The sequence below is a fragment of the Parus major genome, chromosome 3 (genome assembly GCF_001522545.3).
Source record: "Parus major isolate Abel chromosome 3, Parus_major1.1, whole genome shotgun sequence".
NCBI classification, from domain to species: Eukaryota; Metazoa; Chordata; class Aves; order Passeriformes; family Paridae; genus Parus; species Parus major.
Genome location: NC_031770.1, coordinates 81,673,381 through 81,698,824, shown reverse-complemented (window position 1 = coordinate 81,698,824; position 25,444 = coordinate 81,673,381). Strand labels below are relative to the sequence as shown.

Below are 25,444 nucleotides of genomic sequence, written 5' to 3'. Positions count from 1 at the left end.
CAAGATGGATGCATTTTAAAAAGAAACAAGGCTAAAAGCACAAATCTTTCACCAAAAGCTTGTTTCTGTTTTATTGACTTTTTCACTCATCTGAGTGCCATTGTGGTAGCCCAGCTATCAGAGTGGTGGGGATGTGTTGTGGGAAGTCTGCAACACAGGCTTGACACACTGGAGAGAAGGATTGTCTGTGGTTCTTGTCTTCTTCATGAGGCTCAGGTGAAAAAACCAGGCATGCCTTCAGCAGAGAGTGCAGGCAGCCTGAGTTAGCACAGACAAGGAACAAACGACAAGACATGAATTTGTCTGTCAGCACATGCATGGTTTGGGCAGGCAGTTCAGCTTTCCTGAACATCACCCTGCTAAGCACATAGCAAATCAAAAACATGCCCCAGGATGTGCCATGCAGTAATTGCCAAAGAGTGAATGAAAGGGCTACATTTATATTTCTTCTATGTTGTACAGTTTCTTCTCTTTTATGTTGTACTGTTTTGTATTTTACAAGCTGTCCCTTTCTATGGGAATCTTATTTTCAGTTCATATATAAACACTACATGAGCAAGCAGTAGGCACAGTTAAACATGTAAATCCACTTAAATTTGAATAACATTGTAGAACATCAAAGGAAATATTTAATGAGTAAAGTTTTTCATGGTTTAAAATAGGAAAAGCACTCTACATTAAGATTTCCAGTTTGACTGTTTTGCTTTCAGTCATCAGAATACACACGAGTTTTTCAACTTGTAGAGCAGACTTAAAATTAATGTGTTATGAAAGTAAAATTATTTTGCTGCACTTTGCATCCTTTTCCTCTTATCCAAGAGCCTTCTGACAGCCACCTAATACCAGCTAGATTTTCAAGTGTCCCTTCTCCTTATTGCAGATAATTGGAAGCATCTGCTCCATTGTTAAAATGTGCACTCCTGTGCTTACAGCTGAAAACTGTGATCTCAGCATATCCAAACATCTCTTCATCTTCCCAGCTTCAATATAATTTTCTAGTTCTGATCATGTCCTGCAGCAAGGAGTTGGTTATTCTAAGTAGTTATTCCTTGATTTATGTCAATTTGAAGAAATTGCAGAACTGCTGTAATTTTCAAGTCAATTGTTCCTCCTCACACCACCTGTGAACTAAAAAGGATGTGCTTTCCAAAAGATATTCAGTCCCTGATGCTCAGTTGTTGGTTCCTTGGCCATTCCTGAAATTTTTTAAGTCTTGTATCTTGGCTGATACACCATCAGCAGTTCTGTGGTACAGAAGATGCTGAGTGCTGGAAACTATCAGTGTGGGCATGCTGTTCCTTCAGTTTGTGAGGATCTTCTCAGGCTGACTGCCCTACATACAATCCAAGAAAAAGAGATTCTTACACGTTGCAAGGACCCAGCAGGTTTATTATCTCTGGTACTTCTTTTTTCAGCTCTTGCTGGTTACAAGGGCCAAGAGCCTAAGTACAGGGACTGTCTCGATGAGTGTGTTCAGCTCATGACAGGTTTAGTAAAAGTGGTAAAGAGGGGAAGGCAGTCTGAAAATCTTCAGCAGATGTTGATATGCCTGTCTCTGTAGAATACTTCTTTTGCCTATACACAGTAGCTCCTGTTCAGTTCAAATACAAAATATATGAGTTGCTGGTGCAGGACAGCATTGTGCAAAGAAAGCATCATTAAAAGAACTTGGAGACTAGTGTAGCTCTTGCTTTCCTGCATTTGATTGACTGATTCTAACAGCTTTCAACATCCCCTAAGAAATAGATACCTTAAGTCTAACTTGATAATGCATTTTTCACATTGAGAAGTATTAAGATTCTTAATTTGTGAATACAAGCAAGTTAGGTGTCCAGTGTCCCACGCAAAACCAGTCACCTAGAAAACCAACTGGTCTAGTAAGTGACTCCACTCAGCCTGAGGTAGAGTCTCACTCCCTGGGCTCTCCCTCCTGACTCTGAAGAGTGCTCACACATCTGTATCTCAAATCACAACACTCATAAGTAGATGGCTGGGATGGGTTGTCTTCATTTGCAAACTGAAGGACTCCCTGAATGTCCTGTTGTCATTGCACAGAAAGAGATATGCTTTCTTAGGAGTTAATGGTGCTGCACATCAGTGCTTGGGGTACTCTTGTCAAAAGTAGGGGACATTGTGAGATTTCTTAATCATTCTTCCCACTACTGGTCACTTATTTATGAAGCAAAGATTAAAATGCTCTTTCCTTTCTCTTTCCCATGATCCTGTTACAAAACATAACCCTTTCTACCATCCTCTCTTTCTCTTTAAATCACCATCACTTTGAAGCTGCTGGCACATTGGGAGTTTGCTTGTTTGCTTAGTGACTTCTGTGTTGCAAATAGCAGTTTAAAGGATGAGTGTAAACACAGTGTTATTGCAGCCGGAACCCCAACCAGACCCCTTTTTGGCAAGCATCCAAGCTTGGCCTCCCATCCCTCTACAATCTTGGAAGTCCCTACTACTTTCCCCACAGCTTTTGTGCTATCTATCTCCCTTTAACCTTCTCTTTCAACTTAAATACCTCCACCATTCCTTTTGTAAGTACCATAATAACACTTTGAACCCCAAACCCCTGTGCTGGTTACCAACACCCCTGAGAGCCCTTCCCCTGTGAAGGGAACACCCTTTTTGTGAACTTCTTCCTGCAAATAACATTTCTGCAAAATAAGATTTGTTAATAGCTTCAGCCTACTGACAGATTTTAGCAAGTAGCTTTTTTTCTTGGATACTTTTGCCAACAGTCATGCCTGGTGCTGGGCAGGGCTGGTTGCTGTACCTAACCAAAAACTGTACAGTTCATTTAAATCAGGCAAGATAAAATGCCTTCTGGTGAGAAAGGGTATGTCTACAGAAGCAGATGGCTGCAGGTGCAGTATACATGTCCAGTCTGAAAGCTTTGTCTGATACATTCTGCTTCTTAGAAAGGCCTGAGATCATATGAGCTTGGATATCTGATATCCACTAAAACAAAGAGTCTCTGTCAAAAGAAGCTACACAATGAACAGAAAAATACATTTATCTATCAGTTTTATTTCATTTTCCTTTTGTATTATCTAACTGTGCTGCTGTCCATCTCTAGCTCTTCCTTTTCTTCTGGACATGAAATAAAATTTTCTATTCTGAATTTTCTCTGCTATTTGATGTTTGTTTTGTTTTTTTTGACAAAAAGCCTAGGCAGGTCTAGCAGACACTTTTCTGAGAAGCAGACTAATACTTATTTAAGGTACTTTAAATTTCAGTGCACCAGACTTCCTAATAGCTTTTGCAATTTGAATACAGAAGTGGATAAAATGTGGTTAAGCCACCAGGCTGATGGAGACCTGGTATCAAATTAGGTTCAAAGGTGATTAAAAAAATAAAAGTGAAGGCCCAGAACTGCAGTCCTTACTTATCCCCAAGCCTGCTAATCACTCCCAATTTCTTCTTTCACAGCTTGTCTTCACTAATGGTTGGCAATATCGGACCACCGGTCTTAGTTTGAAGAAAATGTCAGCTTAACCCAAGCAGAGCATTTAATAGCTAAGTGGCTTTTCTTGAGTAACAACTCACACTTGTAAATTAATAATGCTGCAACAGTCTCACTCTAGGCTAACTCCACACACCAATTTAACTCATTTTCCGTGTTCTGAATGTGGAAACATTAAATCTAGGTCAATATTTTCAGTAAATTCAATAAATTATTCACTGAGTCAATTATTTTCTTGAGATATTTTGTACCACAAATTTTCTACCTGATGCCACAGAACCATTTTAGCATTCAAGGAAAGAAACCATTCTTATCTGCAAAGGAACTGTGCAGTCATGCATCTTAATTCAGGATTTAACATCACTAGGTATAGCATAGCAGGAGGGAAGCAAATTTCACCCCACCACACACTTGATTATCTTCAGACTGAGATGTACTTGTATCTATATCTGCTTATTCATGAAGTCAAGAAGGTGAAAATCCCCCATTAATGCAATAAAAATTGTATATTCCTAGAAGCAAGTCATTAAGCAATTTATTTGACACTGGCTGGAAAGTGTAATATAGCTTCAGATCACTTGCCTGACCATGTAAATCAAAATGTATTCATGATTTAACAAATCCTATTTTTTGCTTGTTTCCATTTTGATTTTTACAGTTTTCATGTAGTATTAGTAAAATCACACTGCAGCAAAATTTGGAAGCAAAAGGAAGTAAAAAAGGGATAATAGTCACTTATAGTATCCTTCTAGCTAAAGGCTTCTGACATAAGGGAATTGTAAGAAAAAGTTGAATGAAAGATTTGGACATTTGACACGCAAAGGTGAATAAACAGTTCTGAAAATAAGGTATGGGCAGATGAAAGAAGGACAAAAATGCAGGCAGGACACAAAGAGATGGTTTGCAGGGAGCACTGGCAATCCCCTCAGCATGCAGAGAGCTCAACCGTAGTCAATCCAAAGTTAGAAGGAAATCTTCCAGTGAAATCCTGTCAAAACTGACGTGCTCAACATTCTACATGTTACAGAGCCAAGCCCAGCTGCTGTACTGGTAATGAATGGCTTCAAGCGAGATACTGCCGTGGAAGTTTCTGTCGTGTTGGCCAAATGATGCTCATTGGCTGTGGCAGGCGGTGTGGAAACTGGTAAAGGCATCCTCCTGTGTCTGTCAAATTCACCTTCCCTTCCCCCATTAAGGGTTCCTTTTGCTTTTCATCATTGTCACAGCCATGCTCCAGAACAGGTCCTCTTCCTCAGCTGCACTCTCCGGGAAAACTCAAGAGTGTCATGCATTGCAGGACCACACAGTGAGAACCTTTGCTCCCACTCACTTCCAAAAATTAAACCCTTCTCCCTCTCTGCAGCCTTGACCTGATAATTGTGCTGGTGGGAGGAATAAACTGTTAGTGCTGCTCCACTGAATTTGGATTTTAAATGTTCAGCATGCCATTCATTAAAACTGTAATTATTAATAGGTATTTTTTTAAAAGGCATTGGTGTCACACTTTTATTTTTTTTCACAGCTTTAATCTCATGACTAAGGAACTGCCAGAAAGAAGAGAGACTCTTTTCACAGTGGAAAGCATTTGCATGTGTTTAAGCAGAATTTTTTATATTCAAGTTGAACAAACAGTTCCAAAGAGCCTTGCTTTTAATGGGTTTTCCAGTTATATTGACTAATGTACAGAGGACAGAGGTCAAGTAACAACTATTTCCAAATAAAATTAGATTCTGCTGAAATCAGAATCTATGACTTTCTTAGCCCTGAGTCCTTTTCCCCAAGGCATTCACTATCAGAGATTATCTAATTATGTAATATTTTACACAATAAATGCAAGCATTGTGCTTTTTTGGCATCTTTTATATCTCTATTAGAAGAAGCTAATTAGACCGCATTTTTCATGTGCAGGATGAGTATTCACTATTTGTACCCAGACACATGGTGTTGAATGTTAGGGTGATTAACAGTGGTTCAATGCACAATTAGATATTTTGGATTTGAATGCCATTGGTAACACTAATAATACGCAAGGTTTTCCATTAACCCACCGAGATTTTGGGACGGTGAACCATTAGCTCAAAGGTATCTCCCTTCTGAGGACCTAAGGCCATACACAGATCCTAGTGTGGCCTCATTCTTGATTGTCACCCAAGTGCTTTTCTAATGCAGATATTAATCTCTGAAAGAAGTCAGCAGATGCATCACGGACCAATTCTTCCTGAAGCATGGACACATCATGAGCCACATGGCAAATACTTAATAGGATTTCAAGTACATTTGCAAAGCAGGGTGCTAAAAGTAGTTTGTTGCATTTAAATGGCATAAAAGGTTGAGTTTATTCTAAGCTCTATACTATGTGTGACATTTGGAATTTAACACAAAGGAAGAGGAACAAACTAGAAGATAGTTCTGGTACCTATTTTTAGCTGGAAGTAGTCCATAACACATCGAAGCTTACATGATAGGGCCATTTCCTGTTGCAGGACACTCCCATCAATAATGAGAGAGAGATTGGGAAAGCCAAAGATGATAAATTAAATCCCTGAAACACTTCTTTTGGAGAGCAGGACAGGAAGTGGTGAGAACAGACATTTATTTTTATACTGACTGTCTCAGTTCTAGGGAAATGAGAAAACGCAGTGTGAGTTGTATTGGCAAGCAGTGAGTCATTGATTCACTTTGTTGATAAAAGTATGGAAAAAGTATCCCTCAAGGAAGAAATAAACTGTTGCATTTGGAGCCTCACTGGCAGCAGGGGCAAAATTCTTTTTCTGCAGCTCTACTGTAGCACCTGTCCATGTGAAACTCTGTAAAAAATATGAATTTAAATACATAATGGAAAAGACATAATCAAGGAATGACAGCTAATCATCTCTATTTCCCCTATAGCCCTTTTTGTTTTATCTTTGGTTTTATCTTTAGATTTAGTGCTGTTACTAATGGCAGTACACAATATCCCAGTTTCACAGATTCATTCTACTGAGTCCTGAAAATATTTGCTGAATAAGTTATCTTTTATAAAAATATATAAAAGCTATAGGCACAGTTCCCCAATGGCACATCTTGCATGTAAAGATGCCTCTTATGTGTTTTTTCGTGCCATTACTTGAATCCCCTACAGCTCCTTACAACCCTAATGTAGTGCTTCCTACCCAGGAAGCTCGGCTGCAGACCTGCTGATTAACAATTTTATGGGCAAAAGATGAAACATCAGGATGCAATCTTCTCCCTGTAATCTGCCATGAGTTTATACCAAGGAGCCCTGGTAAGGGAGAGACACTGACAGCAGCTGGTGTCTGCCAGAGAACCAGGGAAAGGAGAGTATCAAATTGCACTGGTGACTGACCTCCTCTTGGAACCTGTGTCTATCCTTTCCCCTACGTGGCTGAAATGTGGCTGTGCTAACTCTGTCACCACAGTCTTATGTCCCACTAGCATTTCATCAACCTTATTTGCAGCCTTGAAATCTAGAACATGCCATTAGATTATCCACTCAACCTGCTCAGGGGTTTGAACCAAGAGACAAAAAAAATTGGCTTCTGCCCCACCTCAGGCTTGAGGGTATTTTTCTTTTGGGTGGTATTTTTCTACATAATTTCAGAGCTGTCTAAGCAATTCAGGACTCAGAATTTGACTTGGGGTTATTTCTTCCTCAAAAAATGTTTACTAGTGATGCTGAAGCCTTTCTTTACCACATAATAATAGTGAAAAAGTAGCTAGAAATAAAGAGAAAAACACATCCCAGAGACAGAGAGAGAGAGAGAAGGAGCAGAGAAAGAAAGGGAATTATCAATATAATCAGCTCTGCAGAGATGGAGCTGTTCCAAGCCTATATCAGGGCAATCGGTCATTCAGCTTGAACTTGGATTTGTCAGGAGCACAGAGCCTAACCCATCATACACTGAGAATATACTGTTCCTTCTCCATTGACTGCATTTTTAGAAAAGTCAGCATTTTCCATAAGAAAACTTTTACTGATGCTCTAGGGTATTGAAGAATACCAGCCTTGCCAAAAGAAAAGCCTTGGGTTTCTTGTTATTCCTAGGTTCTAACTCCTCAGAGTACCATCTTTCATCTTTCAAATAATTTTCTTGTCAGAATGTGACTTTTTGAGCAGGGCTTTTTCCCCTTCTGTCCAGTTGCTTTTACATTTTTATCCTTCATATTGAAGGAAAAAAGTTTTATCTTGGATCAGCACAGGTCCCTTTATGTTTTGCTTTCTATTTCAGCAGCATGTTGTATTTAAAAAGAGACAATTCCAAAAAGGCAGAGGGTCAGCCTTTCAAGTTTGCACTTAACGGGTGCATGTTGGAGCTGAACATCCACTCAGACAGCCAAAAAGGTCCCTATCAGCACACTGGGCATGGCCACGCAACACAATGCTGCAAATTCCCAAGGAAAATCCTAGTGAGAGCCATTTGAAACTTAAATTCAGGATTTCTGTGCCAATGTCTGGGCAATATGATCACGCTCCTGCCACAGCAATTCAGGTCAGCATTGCACTGGCACCACGGCATTGTCCCTTGAATCTGGGGAGCAAATGTCCTGACTTAAGGCTGGCGTGGAAGGGGCACTTTTCCTTTGAGTTTCCTGCACATTTTGAAAAGGTGTGACTTCTGTATCAAAGCTCACATTCTAATCTCTCATTCTGGTCTTGAAGGTTGCATGGCAGCTGTGGACTTTAAAGATGCTTGATCAGCATTTTAGGCACAATCTTTCTTAGATACAGCTGGGGTATCTGTTAAGGTCAATGTGCTTCACCAGCATCCTAACTCGAAGTTCCCAGTTCATAGTTGTTGGATACTTTTATTATTATTTTGGTCAAGAGTGAAAGTGAAAATTTCTACTGGCATACCATAATCTAACTCATTACTTTCAAAGTAAACACAGATTTTGAGTCCCAAATTATGGAATGAAGTTCTCTTCTGGGAAGTTTTCTTTGCCATTTCCTGAAAAATATGTCAAGTATCTTGTATGTTTTGCAGTGGATGCCCTGTCCATGACAGAGTTGTTATCGCATGCTCTGCATTTTTCTGCATTTCTCCTGCTATGCATGTAAAATGATCAATTTATTTTGAACAATTTATCCACAAATAAAAGCAAAACCTATGAATTTTATAAATCATCTGATATTCCAACAGCGTGCTGTTTTCTGACTTCGGATGACTCATTGTCATATTCATTTGTTAGCTTGTTCATCTATTAAATGTAACACACTCTATGACAAGTGACCCATTTAAATTTCAATTCTAATTATGCCTTTTTGGACCCTCCTAGTTCAATTTTCTTAGTCTTAGTGCCAAAGGTTAATGTCTTAAAATTAGATATCTAAACAGAAGTGGGACATAGGCACTGCTAAATGAGTAAAGCAATTATAATTGTGCAGTTTAAGCATTTCTTCTACTAACTTTCTATAAATAAAACTTTCCTCAAAGGTTTCAGCACAGATCAATTCTGAGCTAATACTAACTATAAAAGTTATTGTCAAATCCAACTAATTCTGGACTTATGAGTAATGACAATTACCATGGAATTCTATAGAAATGCAAATGTTTTAGATATTTTGTTCAAGTTTTAATACCTGATCCAGGTATTCTACACATACAGACACAGAAATAAGTACAAAGAACATTTTATATCATATATTCTTGCTGGTTAGTACATCTTGAATAGCACATATTGATGGAATGTAATCATTGATGCTATTAAAAACCACTTTAATAGTGTTCAAGACTGTTGATGTTTGGCAAGCTCTGTAATTGCTTTAATGTTTTATAGTAATAGTATTGCATTGATTTCTTTTTGGTATTTTTCTCTTCATTATCATGCTTGTGGATCTATTACAGCTTCTTTACTATTGTGTCCAACACCTTTCAAGATCTGTGTGCCTTTCCTCTCATTCTACACATTTGGTTTTCAGCTCTTCCACCTCTCTCCCAAGGCCAGGGTAAACAAACGATTTCTGAGGCCATGGAGGCTGTGTAAAATGTCTGAATGACAAAGTAATGAACACTCTTTGTGACTGGAGTCAGCACAAGTGTTTATTGCTAAGCAACAAAGACTGATGTCAACGAGTTTTGCCAAATGCAGATGGTGAGTAGGTTTGTTGAAAAAATGAAATCACTCTAACATAACTCTTTAGAGCAGATACTAATATAATAGAAATAAAACGCACTCAACTGTTCGGAGTGAAGCGCTCCACAGAGAGGAATGAGGTTAATTTAATAATACTTTCTCATGGCTCAGCCTGTGTATTATGGAGTTGCTCATATATGAAATATTCCTAACCTATTTCAGCAAGATTAAGGAAGGGAAAACATCTGCAAAGCTTTTCCTAAAGTATGATTTAGGAACCAAAGCTGTGGCTCAGAAATGTTGTGAACAAAGGAAGGACACAGCACACTGTACCTGGCTGCTGGGGAGGTGGTGTTTGGAATATGCAAATACAACATTACTGGACACTTCAGACTCTCACAGCGTAAACAACTTTTAGTCCTGTTCAGCAAATGCCTTTGTGTTGTCTCCCTGAACAACTTGCCAGGTGTGACTGGTGAGCTGAGATTGATGATTATGTCACTGTAAAGCTGAATCTCTTCCCTGAGGGGAATGTCCACCAAATTCCTTTTATCCTTGTTTGAGACCAGATCTGTCACAGTGGAGAACACACTCATTTATCTGCTTTGAGCACCTTCATGAAAATACAGTAATCTTTATGCACATCCTTTAGGCAGGGCTCAATGTCAAAATCACATGCAATTTTCCTTCTTCCCATAGACAGTGCACAAAAGCAAACATGAAACCGAATAGGCGTTAGTTAGCACTTAAAGAACGTGCAGGACATTCTGTTCTGGTTCAGCCAAACTGCTAAAATAATTTACTATAACTCACACCTGGTGCAAACCACACCAGAAAGCAGCTACTCCCTTCCCTGGAAGTCCACATATCTTGCTCACCCTCCCAGAAACACCTGCTTGAACACAGCTTGGAAGATCAGTCCTGCCGCTCTAATCCTAGATGCCAGTCATCCTCTGTATAAAGACACAATGTTCAGCCTAGTATTTCTGCTGATTCCCTAAACTGGATGGTATGGAAAGACAGGCACATTCCCATGCTCTCAGCCTCCACAGTGAGTGAGTCACCCTTGCTGGCCTGCACCAATCCTTACGTTGCTGCAGAGCCTGGAATAGTAGCCTGTAGTAAGTGTGGTGATGGCAATAATGTAAACAGACACACACACACACACACACACACAAAACCAACCCCTCATCTTGTTGTAGAAAGTGGCTTAATTGGCTTCAAAGTAAAGATGTCGCACCTCAGGCAACTCATTAAACAAGTCTCTTGCGTCTGAATGAAAAATGTAATGTGCATGAAAGTTGCTATCTTAACTTGAGTGAAAGAAAGATTAGCCAGAGCTCATGTGGGACTCAGCTGCGAAAAATTATTTTACTTGAAGCTATTTTTATTTCTTTTAGCTGTGTTAGACAACCAGTCAAACTGTACCGCACAGTTATGACAGAGAGACACGAGTGGATGTTTAGAACTAGGTAAATTCATTTAAAAAATACATTTACCCATTTTGAACAGTGATTGCATTTGGAAAAGATTTTAGGAAATGCTGTCATTTTTGTCACTTGCTTTACTGTTTTTATGTGTTGTAAGTGTCTTGGGCTTTTCCAGGGGTTTGGATCTAGTTACTCAAGGTCAGTTGCTCTGCTTGTAAAAGTCCATAAACTGGAGAGAATAAGTGATAATTTCAGGACTTGAGTTATTCAAAAATGGTTCACTTTTGCAGTTCTGAACATTTGACCACATGGTAGGCTTCTGGTGTCTCATCAGCAAAAATGGTGAATTCGTGAAAGTGGAAGTGACAAATGCATACCAATTCAAACAACCTCTGAACTGACTTCTTGGCTTTTAGAGGCTTTAAAGATATGTTCAGGAATACTGATTCATTCAATATTCAGGATATTGTGAGAAATATCAGTTAGGCAATGGAAATTTAATTTAATTTCTGTTCTCTAATAAAAAATTTTATGAATTTGTTTGGACTAGGGGGTAAACCCCCATATTTTCAAACAGCCCTAGCCACTGTGCTTTTTCTCTTGATCACCAGGCATTTACACAAAGCCACAAAATTCTGTTTTCTCCATCTCTAATGCACTGCTGAATTATCTAGCACTCATGTCATTTAACCTTAAAAGCTATTAATGCACTTGGTAAAGATGAAAAGTGAAATATGAAATCTTGTCAAGCCTACTGAAAGCTGTAGTTAGTCTTTTTAAATAAATGTTTTTCAGAAACTCAGTTTTGTCTATGATAAATGCACTTCTTCAAGTATAGCACCGTAGATTTAGTATTGAGAAAAATCTGTTTACAGCTGCTGAATTCGGAACTTTTTATTTAACTGCAGAAGATCCAGAGTGCACACACTGACAGCATAAACTTTCCAAGCCCATCAAATTTGTTTGCCCTTGAACTGATCAGACCATCTGTAGATGTGAGAGGACACTGCCTTTCCCATGTCCATTCTGCTGAGCTTGGCAACAAGGGCTTGAATTAGTGTCAAAATATGACAGTGGATATTAAACATTTAGCATTGTAGGCTTGGATGTTGAGTTCCCACATGCCACCTGAGTCCCTAGACTGCAGAGTGTCCTTTGACCCAACAAAGAGGTGCTGGTTGTTCATAAGTAACAGAGTGACTCCACCAAAGCTCTGGAGACCCCCACGGTCCAGTCACCACCATCCCTGGGTGTCTGTATATGGCAGGGGTGGGGGAATGTGCTCACAACCCTGAAACAGGCCTGAGCCTCAACTTCCCAAACCCCAGACTATTTCTGCAGCCATGAGGCTCCTTGAAGTGATTTCTCACCCATCATGCCTAGAGCAGTCTCTGGTTTCAGCTCCCTATCACTGTGAGAGGGCTGCAAGCCAAAGGGTTGCTCAGTATGGGGCAAACTCTTTGACGCTAAAGAAGGAAGTCTGTTGCTCCATGATGTCCCACTGACTTTAATCCTTCTCTAAAACAGGTTTATCAAAGTAAGTGCAGAGTATCTTAAGCTATCTTTTTTCCCAGGAACATTCTCCTATAATTTGAAGCCTGTATCTCATGCATATTACCTGTAAGATTGTTATCAAAGGACCTTAACAGCTCTATGGAATATAGAAATTTGCTGTCATTGTGCTCTGAATTCTGAAAAAAAAATGGACTTCATTTCAGCTTCTTAAAAGACAAACCCTGCAGTCCTTGGGAATAACTTGAAATTTAAATTACTATTCTATTATTATTGCTACTACTATTATTATTATTACTACTACTGCTGCTATATTAAATAGACTTCAAAAATCAAGAGGTAAGTCAAGATGAATAACCAGTCTTAATTTACTAACTTTCCAAACCTTACACAGAACCAAGGTCCTTTTAATTGAAACTACCTGTTTGAACTACACTATAGATCAGGCAACTCTTGTCTAATCAGGCTCCTTTGTATTTGTGTGGTAATAATGCCCCACAGCTAATGGTGTCTCAGCAGACACTACAGTTCCCTTTCAACCAAAAGCAAACATTGCCAAGGCCATTTGAAAATCAAATCTTCCCCTCAGTGTAAGGGAGAGTCTGGAAAATACCACTAAGTACAGAAAGTGTAAATGCAAGGAGAGAGTATTGCAAGGAATATATTTCTTAAGTGTTAATTGAGAACAATGTTGGTATATTATAGTACCCTTATAATAATGTAATATATTAAAAGACATTAAAATGTTATGAGCTATTAAAGCTCTGACACTCATTTGGTGTAAGTATCTTTTGGCTGCCAGCCAGTATTGTTGAAAAGCTGTTCTGGTGGGAAGATGAAAAAGTTTGAATGCTTTCTTTTATTCTCATTTTTTTGATGTGTTTTACCTCCTATAACATTAATAAGGGGACACAATACAAACTGTAGGGTTGCAGAACATGAATACATCTTCCTTGGAGAAAACAGAGAAGACAATTTGAGAATAAAGCTGTTAGCTGTTCCTGACTGTGGCCCCAGAAGCTTTCTGGTAAATCTGACTTTAAAATTCAAACTTTCAGCTATGTCAGGATGTATCAAATGAAGTGCATTTATTTGGCTCCTTGGATGTGCTGTATATTGAAATGTCTGGCAACTCACTAACAAATTCATATCTTGTCTTTTTAGAGAGATGCAGGAAAATAACGGGCCTCAAAGGAACTACCTTTCAGAACAAACATGTTCTCTCGTTGTTTACTTAGAGAAGGAAACAAGGAAAATTAAGTAAAAGCAGATGGCATTTTATGTCAGAAAACCATCTCACAGAATCATGTCATCTAAAAACTCAATAGCTCAGTTATGTGTCTGCTACAGAATTTATGTTTGCTATTAGGCCCATGAGATCCTGTACCTATTGCTGTGAAAGGTTTGAGGGAAATGAAGTCAGGATGTCACACAAAAATGGGAGATATTTAATAATCTGTCACAACGAATATTTCCCACCATTTCTTATTGAAATCTTACTTGGCAGAGATCTAGAGATCCTCTTTGACACTCGAGTCAACTTCTGAAGGAAATAAAATACCATAAACAGAGAAGGATGGCAGTATTGATCTTTATGGTGATGAAAATTAGGATACCGAAATGCCAGATATACTGAAATGCCAAAATTTTGATTGACTTTAAAAAACTTATTCCAGGCCTTAAGAACTTTTTAATTCAATCACATAAAAAGGTCAACAGAATTTAGCTGCTCTTTAAAAAAAAAAAAAAAGACAAAAAATGTCAATGGGTCTTTTGTGTCTTCCCAAGATTCAGCCTTTAAAAATATGCACCTTGTTTAATAATTAGACAGCTATATCATACTTTTATATGTTGTTTGCATGTTGAGATGCACAACTGAGTTTAAAGTTAATCTGTGTGTGTGTGTGTATGTGTGTGTGTGCATGATTTTTCTGTGTGACCTCTCTACATTTTCAGCACACAGAACTTGGTCCCTCTGAAGGTGGGACACAGGTCTGCAGGAAGCAGAGAGAGAGGAGCCAGATTTCCCACTGCTGCAGGAAAAAGGTCCCATGAAACCTCCACCAGCCTTTCCCTGGTCCAGCAAGCAGCTGGATTTGCAAAGCTTCAGGACAGATGAAAGGGGAAGAAGGGCTGTGGCTGTTTAACTAATCAGGCACTGCTTGCTTTGCCCATAGTTGGAGTGATCCCTGCTAGCACATGGGGACTCCAGGTACCTTGCTACACAGTTCTGCTGGCTTCTGCAGAAGTTGCTTCAGTACTTTGTGAAGAACAAAGGCAAATAATCTCTTGTTGTGCTACTTGCACTGCAGTAGTTGGGAAGACTATAAAAAAACAATCTCAGAAACTTCAGCTCAGGAAAGATCCAGAGAAAACTGAGGTGATGGTAGGCTCTTATCCAAAAACAGCATGTGTGAAGAGCGATGTGCTAGGGGGCAGTTTGTTCAGAAGAGATCTATTTTTTCCATTGACATTAGGAGAAAAAATCTGGAGGAAAAAAACCAGAATCTTAATGCTCTTTTAATAACCTGAACTTTGGTATGACAATAGAACAGCATATAGATGATGGTACAAAGCTTTTAACAATGTCACGAAACTACCAGCACAAAAAACCCCCAAGCAACTCTATTAACAATTAGCACTACTCACTGCAATCGTTCCAGTAACACACTTACTGAATTGCATGCCTGCTAATTTTGAAAAACATCTCCATATGAGACGAGAATAAGACATGACATAAAGTTTATACCAAAAAGAGAGGACTAGCTGCTTCTGTGCTTGCCTGAAACTGTCTCAGCTAACGAAGCTCAGCAAGATGCTATAATGTTGATTGCTGAGACTGGTTATGTCTTACATAGTGATATAAGCTTATTCACCATTCTCCATCCTTCTTGGAAGTAACTGCAGTGGGAGATGGGCACACATGCTTAGTAAGAAGCTTGTTGGGATCACAACACCCCAAAATGATTAATCACAATTGTGTCTGCATTCAGTCAAGACCCATTTATCATGGTTTGTATTGGACATTTTTGACATATACTTAATGTTAGAGAATATAAAGTAAGTTTACGATAATTTCACCGTGTCAGAGTCAAAAAGAGAGGAGGAATAGAGAGCACATTCCCAGCTCATAGAAGTTATTAATTAGCTAGTCAAGGACTTTGTTCTAGCAAGAGACATTTGCATCTCCAAGGAGCTGAAGTAAAAATACTTATTTTAATTGAGAAGAATGATCAGATGGTTTCTTAGATAATGAAGCAAAAGAATAAGTTTCCGGAAGATTAGATTTATCTGGGCTCCCTAGAATGCTTCAAAGGATAAATTTATTATAAGAAACAAAGCTTTGTCCAAAGGGAGTGAAAATATAAGTATATACTACAGGACTAGCTCACTCAGGGTTTGCTGAAGGCCTGCTCTGCTTGATATGCCCTGACCATATTCCAGCTCTGTTTTGGGAGACCTAAGCACCACTCTGGTCCCCTTGGAATTTGTGGGGATGTCCCTTAGAGAGACTAGGCTGTTTCTTAGGGTAATACAGATGAGGTCACCAAAAAACCAGTAGCATCACAGACATTAGCATTTGCAGGTCTAGGGCCATGTAAAACCACCAGATTTATGCTTCTCCTGAGCAAAGATAGTTTGTGGCAAAGAAAATACTGTTTGTATGAGTAAAAGCCTACTTCCTGAGCAGCAGTCACCAGCCCCATTCTTCCCATCGGCCAGGAGCAGCAGCCTGCCCAAACCCTGAAGCTGTCTTGCTACCACTGCTCAGGCTCCATCTGACTTCCACAGTGGAAGAAACCAGGCTCAACTCAGCCTTAGGATGTCAAAATTAACATCTGTCTACTCCACTAATGAGCCTTGAGCTGGTGATTGAAAATGTATCAGCACCCCTAGATTCTCATTAAAAAGGAGATTCTCATTAAAAAGGCTGCTTTTGCAGATATTAAACCCTTTATGCTGCTCTTGTCTGAATTTCCTTCAGTTCTGCATTGTGCTTTCAAACTGCAGCCAGCCTTCCAGTAGCTGCGTTACTAATTCTGTAGACAGGGTCCTTACTGCCCCTCTATCCCTCTGCCCATATAAGCAAGAAGACTTTGCCTTCACCTTAAAAGAGTATTAAACCCTTTGTGTTTGGGTTCAGGCAGGGCAATCATGCTTATTTTGATAATTTATTGATATATCACTTTCTTAAATCTGTGTGCTTCTTAAGTCTGCCACCTCAGTCTGTGTGCGGATGTGTCCTATATAAAAAGTCTTTTGAATTTGATCTTTGAATTTGTTTTGTTCTGATGAGGCTACTGCTGCCAATCCCTTCTACTAGAGAGACAAAGAAGCAGCTTGCAGAGGGAAGACCAAAGCACTGCCAAGGCTCAGCAATTTCAAAGTGGGTCTGGCTGGCTCCACAACATATACACCTATCACAGAGATTGTTGCACAGTCCATGAGAAGAACAGCTCAGCCACTGCAGCACTGCTTGCTAACTACACTATGGTCCAGAACTGCATCCCATCTAAATAAAAATGCAACCATTTATAGTGGGGGCAAGAATATAAACTGTGTCAGGAATCCTCTTTATTTGTAGTCATATCAATAGCTAAGAGATAACATACCAGGAGGCAGAGCTTGAGATTATGGATCTTAGGGTTAAGATCAATAAAGCATGTACGTGGCAAATAGTGCTGTCTGTGGATATCTTTGTATCAGCTTCAATGCTTCCTCTGAAAGCTGAGAGACACTTCAGAATATCTCGGGAGTCAAAAGCAGAGAAAAGGTAACAAAGCAGGGGGGAGGACAGAGATGGTTAAAAGCAATTAGGAACTTCCCCACTATTCAGTAACTTGACAAAAGTTTCTTGGAGCACAGCAAAACTCCCAGTAGGAACTGCTCTTTTCTAGCTGGGAATGGATTTCTGAAAAGTTGAATAGCTCTGTAAAGCTGGCTGCACAAGGTCAGAGGAATAAGAGATATCTCTAAGGAGGGCCCTGATGTTCTGTCTTATCTTTACTTGCTGTACTTTGTGCTCAGGAAGTGTCTTCCCAAAACACTGCATGACAACCCCAGAAAAGCAGCGTTGAAGACTACAGGAAAGATGTGCTTTTGGAGCTCTACTGACACATGCTGAATTCAGCATCTGCAGATAGCTTTTTTTATCCCCTCCAGCTAATTATCCCTGAATTCTAAATTTAATCACCATCAAATATTTTCATATTTTGATTAGCTCTCCTTCCAAATAATTTAAATTAAAAATGAACCTAAACATGTACCCTTGGGACCTGAGCAGGTGTCCTCCTACAGAAATGGTTTAAGAATAACCTACCTTGGTGATTTAAGCTGACCCAGATGACTTCCTGCTGAAATAGGCACTCACATTGTCTGTCCTGGCATCTTGACTTTAGGGAAGTCAACTTCTCCTGAGGGCAGTACTTCCTACAGTGCTTCAAAAAGATCCCCAGGAGAGATGCCTCACTGAGTGCTCTGACACAAGACATAGCCTTTTCACAATCAGCCACTGCTTAAGTGAAAATCACTTTCAAAAAAAAATCAAGTAAATAAAAACTCTTAAAAGTCTTGTGTCTAGATCCTGAAACACAGGACCTGAGGACCATAAGCATACATAGGATTGGATAACCCAGTAATTCAAAATCTGCATTTGTAAAATATTTGGACTGAAAGGCAGGTTCCTCAAAAACAGTATTTTAATCCCCTGAAATTTGGTTTATAGCTCTACTGTCTTTGTTAGGGATGTTTTAAATATTACAACCTATGCTATAAACTTGGTTTGTTTCAGTGGAAACAGACATGCTCTTGCTCCTTTAAATCAGAAACAGGATTTGGCCATTTATATCTCTATAAACATGATTCTATGCAGGAAAATGGTTATTAAATGGGTAACATTGATTTAGGATGCCAATTGTTCTTTGTGGTTGGGTCATGGATCATATAGAGTTGACATCCAGTTTCCAATTCACTTGACTGCTCCTCCTTATACACTTGCAAAACATTTGGATGTCAGACAGGCCCAGATTTTGTTTAGAAATAGTGGTGAAGAAGGTGTGTGAGGATTCCTGCTCTCACTCCCATTAACAGTCAAACAAAGCAGCAGCCCAGGCTGCAGTCCTCCACAGGGACTGGACAGGAATAGGCACCATGTGATGCCCTTTTCATCCTTCTTGAGTCCCCAGATGCTGTGGTTCAGACGATCATGCTGCAGATCTGTGATGCCACCCCAGCAGGTGCAGCTGGCAGGCAATGCAAGTCATCCCCACAGAGAAAGTGTAACAATATGTTCACCTCCTTGGTAGGCAGAGGCTGCAGGAGGAACACTACCTCTTTGCATAGGCAATGCTGATGAGCCACAAAACTGTAGATCTCTGTAGCTGCAGTGATAATTTCTAAGGGTTTCACAAAACAATATTTAAGAAGGGCAAACTTGTTGACAATACATTTAAATTCAGTAAACACAAACAAGAGAAATGGTAGCGTCTCCACTCAAAAAAAAAAAGCCAGTAAAAAAACCATCACTGAGAATCACTGTGCTAGGAATCCTCACAGAGCAGAAAAGCATTTCATTCTTTCATGACTTCAATTCAAAAAGAAGAAAAGGTCTTGCAACATTCCTGACACTATTGAACTTTCTGAACAAGCGATCAATAGGCTTTCAGACAGCTTCCCTGCCAATCTGATGCCCCTGGGGAAGGAGGAAGAACTGCTGTTCCAAGTGACCTTTGACCCTACACTGATGTTCAGTGCACAAGGGCTGAGTCTGCTTTTCCCATTCCCAGAGGCCTCTCTGCCCCAGCAGGAGATGGTCCCTTTTTGTGCCCTGCTCCTCTGCAATTCCTCTGGCTCTCTGCAGGGGAGAGGTGAGCAAGCTATCAGGGAGCAAAGGGAAGCATGGCCAGTTTGCAGCCTTTGCTTGCAGCCTCATGGAGCAGAGAAGTCTTGCAGATACTGCTGACCCATCTCTGTCAGTGTAGGAGAGTGGCAGTGATTGCAAAAAGTTCTGTCCATGCAGAACTTTTTGCAGAGTCATTGCAAAGACCCAAACCACAGCAGTATTGTGGCACAGCTCTGCTGTTGTTTGAAGTTCCATGCCTTTTGACACTCTGGTGCTACTTTCATCACCCATCATTGAGGCCACATCTAGAAGATGTCACTGATGAAATGATATAATATAATAATTGAGAGATTAAACATTTATTTTAAAAATGTTTAATTTTGAAGCTACTCTGTGCAGATGACAGCACGTATGGATATAAGGTAGACAGTTTCTTGAGGTATGAAAAAGATTTTTGGTAGCTTCACTATGAGGTATATTAGAGCAGTATCTAAGATCTCCATTTAAGAGACATAGGTGCATAAAGAAAGAGATTTGCCAAACAAGAATATGTGCAACAGAGATAGGACAGATTAAAAAATGTGCTGTTGCCTCTGATGCTTTGATCTCTTTCATTTTAGGGAAACTCACTCTTTACTCCAACATTTTCATCACTAGTGCACCATTATCTTTCAGTTCTGTCTACAATACCTAGATGAGACTCCCCTTCCATACAAATTAATTTGTGCCTTTTGTACTCCTTTCAAAATCCTTTTGAGACAACCTCTAATCATTTTCTTGATCAAATGGCAAACCTGGTGTTTAACCCACCCTATTACTGTCTTCTTCTTAGCAGCAGAATATTCTCACTTGATGTCTGTAACTTAATCTTCACACAGTTAACCTTCTCCCTCTGCAATTGCTCCCATAGCAGAGCTCTGAAGGTGCTTATTCATCTTCTCCATGACCCAGCACTCAGCAGAAACTTTGCAGCCTTATTCCCTCTATGCCTTTTGCCCATAAATAAGCCATATTGGTAAATAAAAAAATCATCTATCATTTTTAGGTCAGTGACCAACATATTTATTACCCATCCATAGACATGTCTCACTTAACTTAAGCTAAACTAATAGTCTGCTGCACTGACATTTCCTCTTAGTGCTCTGACTTAAGACTTTAAGATTAAGTGCAAAATGTTCAAAGCCAAATCCTGTCTTTCTTCCCATTACCTTTAGCCTTACCACTGGAAAATACCACAAAGACTTATGATTGTGAATAATCTTAGATGTGACCTCCTTATCCATGTCTACTTTTCAATTCCCACTGCATAACACTTCTCCACGGGAAAAAACTTACAACCACATCACTCACACTCTCATTACTTTCTTCCCACAATATTCATTTCCCTGGCTTTGACAAATACCATCTTGCCTTGCTTCTAGCCTGTCAGCAGCAAAGTTAGTTTTCTTAGCTCATTGTTTTGACTGTACCATTCTTCTCCTTGTATTCTGTATCAACAAACATAAGCTGCTCAGAGTGCTTTCAAGGCTTTGTGACTGATCTATCCTCTCCCATTTACTGCATTACCACATTTAAAGGCCACATTCATGCAGTCAACCTTCCCACAGATTCTCGCCCCTCCTCTACACCTAAATAGATCAATTTAAGTTATCCACTGGTGAATGCAGCCAGCTTGCTGGCAGACAAACTTCAAGGCCCAGCTTGCTTCCTCGGTCTTTTTGGCAGGCTGAAGTGTGGAACCACCTTTTCCCCTTGAACTACAAGCCACCTGATATGAGACTGGTCAAGCCAAGGGCTGTAATGTGGATGATTAATGGATTATGGGAATGCTTCAGTAGAGCAGTCACAGTACAATTTTCTGACCTCAAAAAACCCCAAAAACCCAAACCACATATATTCTTATAATTTCCAGCTGTGTTCATTAGCACAAATTCATTTCAGTCATTAGAATTCCATTCCTCTCCACTAGTCATCAGTTTTCAGTACTTCCCACGGTTTAAGCACAAAGATATCTTTCCAGTGATACAAATCAAGCCTCCCACTGACTCAGCGGGAACAGCAGTTTCTCTAGGTGACAATCCCAAAACCAAATGGTGAAAGCAAACATGACACAAAAGGTAAAGTAGTCTTATTACTAGGTGGAAAAAATATAAGAAAAGCAGGAGTTCAGCTGAAGCAGAATTATTTATTAAAAGGTATGGTTTAGAACAAATTTGAAGGAAATATTTAGTTTAAGGAGTGTATAAAGATAGAAAGAAAGGACTTGCTAGGACTAATCAAATAAAGATAAAAATAAAAAGTAAATGGTAGGTTCTGACAAAAAAAAAAACCCAACAAAATTGTATAAGCCACCTGTTGCTTGCACCTACTCAGGGTTTGACTCATGGGCAGAGGTACATTCAGGTGAATGTTACTCTTTCCCCTCTGTATCATGCTCTTCTAAAACATGTATTCTTCACTACAGATTTTTTTTCTTCCATAGATCTTCTATAGCAGTTTTTTAGGGAAGTGTAGCAGCTAGAAAAAATTGAATGCTTTCAGTTGGTAGCACCAAAATAAGATGTTTTATTCACTAACAAATATTTCCTTTTTGGTTTGTGTGTGTGTGTACAGTCTGGCTGCAATATGTTGTTGTCCAAGTAATTATTTTCAGATGACAACCTGAATGATTTTTCAGCTGTCACTTATTCTTTCCTGTTCACCAAAAGACAGACTGTATCTTCTCTTGTATTTCTTTTAACCCTCATGATCTGCACAAATTGTTACTAGCACTGCTCTTCTATCAATGAAAATGTGAGGTCCTCTTGACTTCTTTCTGTGGCTCCAGGTTCATAAGTTCTGCTCTTTCCAAGAATGCACCCAGGTGACAACAGACATGTGGCCATGCAGGTTGTACAGGCAGGAGGATCCAAGTGTGATTCTGACTTAACAGTGTGACATCACTACTCACTGGAAAACTGGCACACCAGATCAACATCTCAGTCGATGGCCCCTTGAGCTCATACTATTTTGACCCTTCAAATCTCAATTTGAAATTCGGTCCTCAGCTGGGGTAATCTCTGTGATGTTGTACAAGAGAGGACTGGACATGTCAAAAGTTTTTGATGTCATAATAAATAAAGTGTAGAAGAGAAAGAAGACATACAGCGACCAGCATGATGATTTAGAGCATTCTCAGAGGTGAAAGACAGAGATTTGGGTACACAGTTAACCCCAAATGCACCACTGCCCCAAAGTTACAGGTTACAGTCAAGTCTGGTCTCACTTAAAAGCCATTAAGGAGCCCACCAATCATACTTCCAGCTTTTTACTGCTGGACAGAGAATTTCACTAGACATCACTGGTCACAAGAAAAATTTTTTTCCTCTCCTAAATCTTGTGACAAATTGCAAAAGAACCTCTAGAGGGATTTATCCTACTGCTCTTTAGATAAGAGAAACATAATGTACTGTGTAACTCAGCAATTTTTAAAGGTGCTCAATGCCACAGTTTTCAGATTTGTAACCAGCCAGCATAAGGAATGCTTTGCTATATGTCAGAGAACTAGCCAGGTTTATTTCTTGAGAGAATTACTGATTAAAACATAATTAAGAAACATAGGGTTTCATTCATGAAATAAAGTCACAAAGGATAAAATTACAACGGCATCATTAAGATTACATTTAACAAGATGTTCTCCCTAACTGAATTCAACAGCAGCTATGTTGTACCCCATTTTCTCTTAGTTTAATTGAAAACTTACCCAATGCTATTGAGTTAAGATGGGATAATTTTGTCATGATGGCTCTTGCATATGCCACAGACCTTCTTTCCATGCTCACATCCACTTGCACATGAAGAGCACAGGACAAAGGCTGAGAACCCCTTTTTGACTCATCTCATCTCTGGAAGAAAGTTTTCCTCTTCTTTGCTCATGAGTGATGCCACTACACTGAGGAACAAGGAATTACTTTACTTTTTCCATACCTCTTCTCCCCAAGTTTCTGTGAAGATTTTCACTGTATCACTGTCTCAATTAGCACATTCAGTCTGTATGTTTAACAGCTATTTTAAAATACATATATAAGCTTATGAATGGAGGAAATATTTATAGACACTATTCATTTTTAGCTCTATTAGTCTTATTCCAAATGAATAAAAGTAGGAAAAAATTTGAGTAACAAAGATCCAGCTTCATGTTTTAGGTTGCATGGATTTTCTTCTACCATATCAATTGTATTTGGATTGCTGGGTGCAGTACGATGGTTAATATACATATATATATATATAAGAAAAGCAAGGATCAATGGATTAAAAGGACTCCTTCTTTAGATTACTCTGTTCAATAGGAGTACTCTCAGCAGATTCATGATTCACAAGTGGTTTAGCCAAGCAGAGAAGTCCCAGTGAACCTTCTTTACTTACTGTCTAGACCAAGCAAAGAACTGCAGCAGCTCAACACCCAAAGGAGAGTAGCATTTACAAAGCCAGAGGGAACATATTTTCTTCTTTTTCAGGAAGAACAAAGGAGTCAGGACTCCTTCCTGTCTGAGTTGAGAATGAACCAACTGCTGGAAATGACAAATAAGGTATTATTTGCCTAACTCAGAGTTAGACCTGACTGCAGAGTCCAGGTCAGTGTCTGGAATACCAAAAAAAAAGTTGGACCTGACACTTTTGTAATTTGCCAAAAGGAAAGTGGGTGCCAGCCCACAGCAGGGATAGTAATGAGTCTCCTGTCTGAAACACACAGAGTAAAAAAGAGTGTTAAAACTAATGAAAGGGACTGGTAAGTGTGGAGCTATTTACTGGAACTCTGCACACATGCACTCATTTCATTCTGTTGCCTAATGTTGACACATACACAGGAAAATACTTCTGTTAAAACTGACTTTTAGAGTTTAAAATGTAACTCTTCAATGGCAACACATTTTATCCCTCCATCTTTCACATTTCTCAAAGCCAGGCTCCTGGGATACTTTGGGAAGGATTTGAGAGCTTTTAACAAAGAAAACACAGCTGAGACAGCTTTGTAGCATCCACCTAGGTAGAGGAGATCATGCACAAACCCTGGGAGTTCCGAGAAGCAGGTGGCACTCACACCTGAAGATCAGGGGCATTGGTATGGAGTTACAAACTAGGAGATTAGCGGACTCCTCTGCCTGGTATTAAAGTCAGGCTGAGCTTTCCATCACTTTCTGCATTAAAGGTGGGTATTTCTGCTCAGGTTTATGTTCTGATAGCTCCTCAATTTTGCTGTTTCTCAGTCAGATTGTAGCCAAATCACCAGCTACTCTCAGCATCATTTTGCACTGTATCCTGAAACACAGGAAAAGGTAGGTCACAGCAGAGAAACTTGCTCTGAGGTACTGAGAAAAGGAGTGTGAGTTCTGAACCTTTAGATCTGGCCTGCAACGGGCCAAAAAACAACACCATGTGACTGAAAATCTCTGCTGTCATCTTATATCACATTTTCTGGAACTGTGGGTGGAGTGGGAGGCTGCAACTCATCATTTTTGTTTCTGAAACACTAAGGGCCAAATCATGTGAGTACTCTGATGAATTCATGCTCCTTTGGAAAACAGCTCTCCTAGGACTGACACAAACATGTTCTTTAAAGCAGAGAATGATAATAATGCATATTTTACCAAAAGAAGATTGGTATCATTGGCTTCCTTAACAGAGTAGATCTAAGGCACAGAGTTACTCAGGGACACTTGTTGGAGTCTGAGATACAGAGTGTATGCCCTTGTTTTTAATACTTAGTTACAAGATCTAGAAAAACACTGAATTTCATATAATATGAAATTCATGGGCATGTTTTCATAGTGATACATGAAAACAAATGTTGAAGTTAGATAGAAAAAACTAAAAGTGTAAGTGTGTGTAGATTAGAAAGTTTTTTTAAATCACTGGGTGAATAGGTTGAAGTTTAGAGTTTAAGTAGTTTAGAGAACAGGAGACAAGATGGAGGATTTAAGGTGTTGTCCCTTGTTCCTTCTTCTTTCTTCTTCATGTTCATCTCCTAGAGGTTTTTGGGTAATAGTAAGTGATTGGATAGAAAATGCTGCAGTGCATCACAGAGGTGATGGGTCATTGGGACATTAAGAAAAATAATATACGTGTCTATTGTTAATTGGG

The 25,444-nt window shown here is 39.4% G+C and overlaps 1 long non-coding RNA gene across 1 annotated transcript; it reads right to left on the bottom strand.

The window, feature by feature from the left end:
• Positions 1-44: 44 nt before the first annotated feature.
• Positions 45-25,094, bottom strand: LOC117244077. The gene is made up of 2 exons (XR_004496483.1): positions 23,067-25,094; positions 45-1,591 (listed from the first exon to the last, which is right to left on the bottom strand). It is a non-coding gene; the product is annotated as an uncharacterized LOC117244077 (long non-coding RNA).
• Positions 25,095-25,444: the final 350 nt, after the last annotated feature.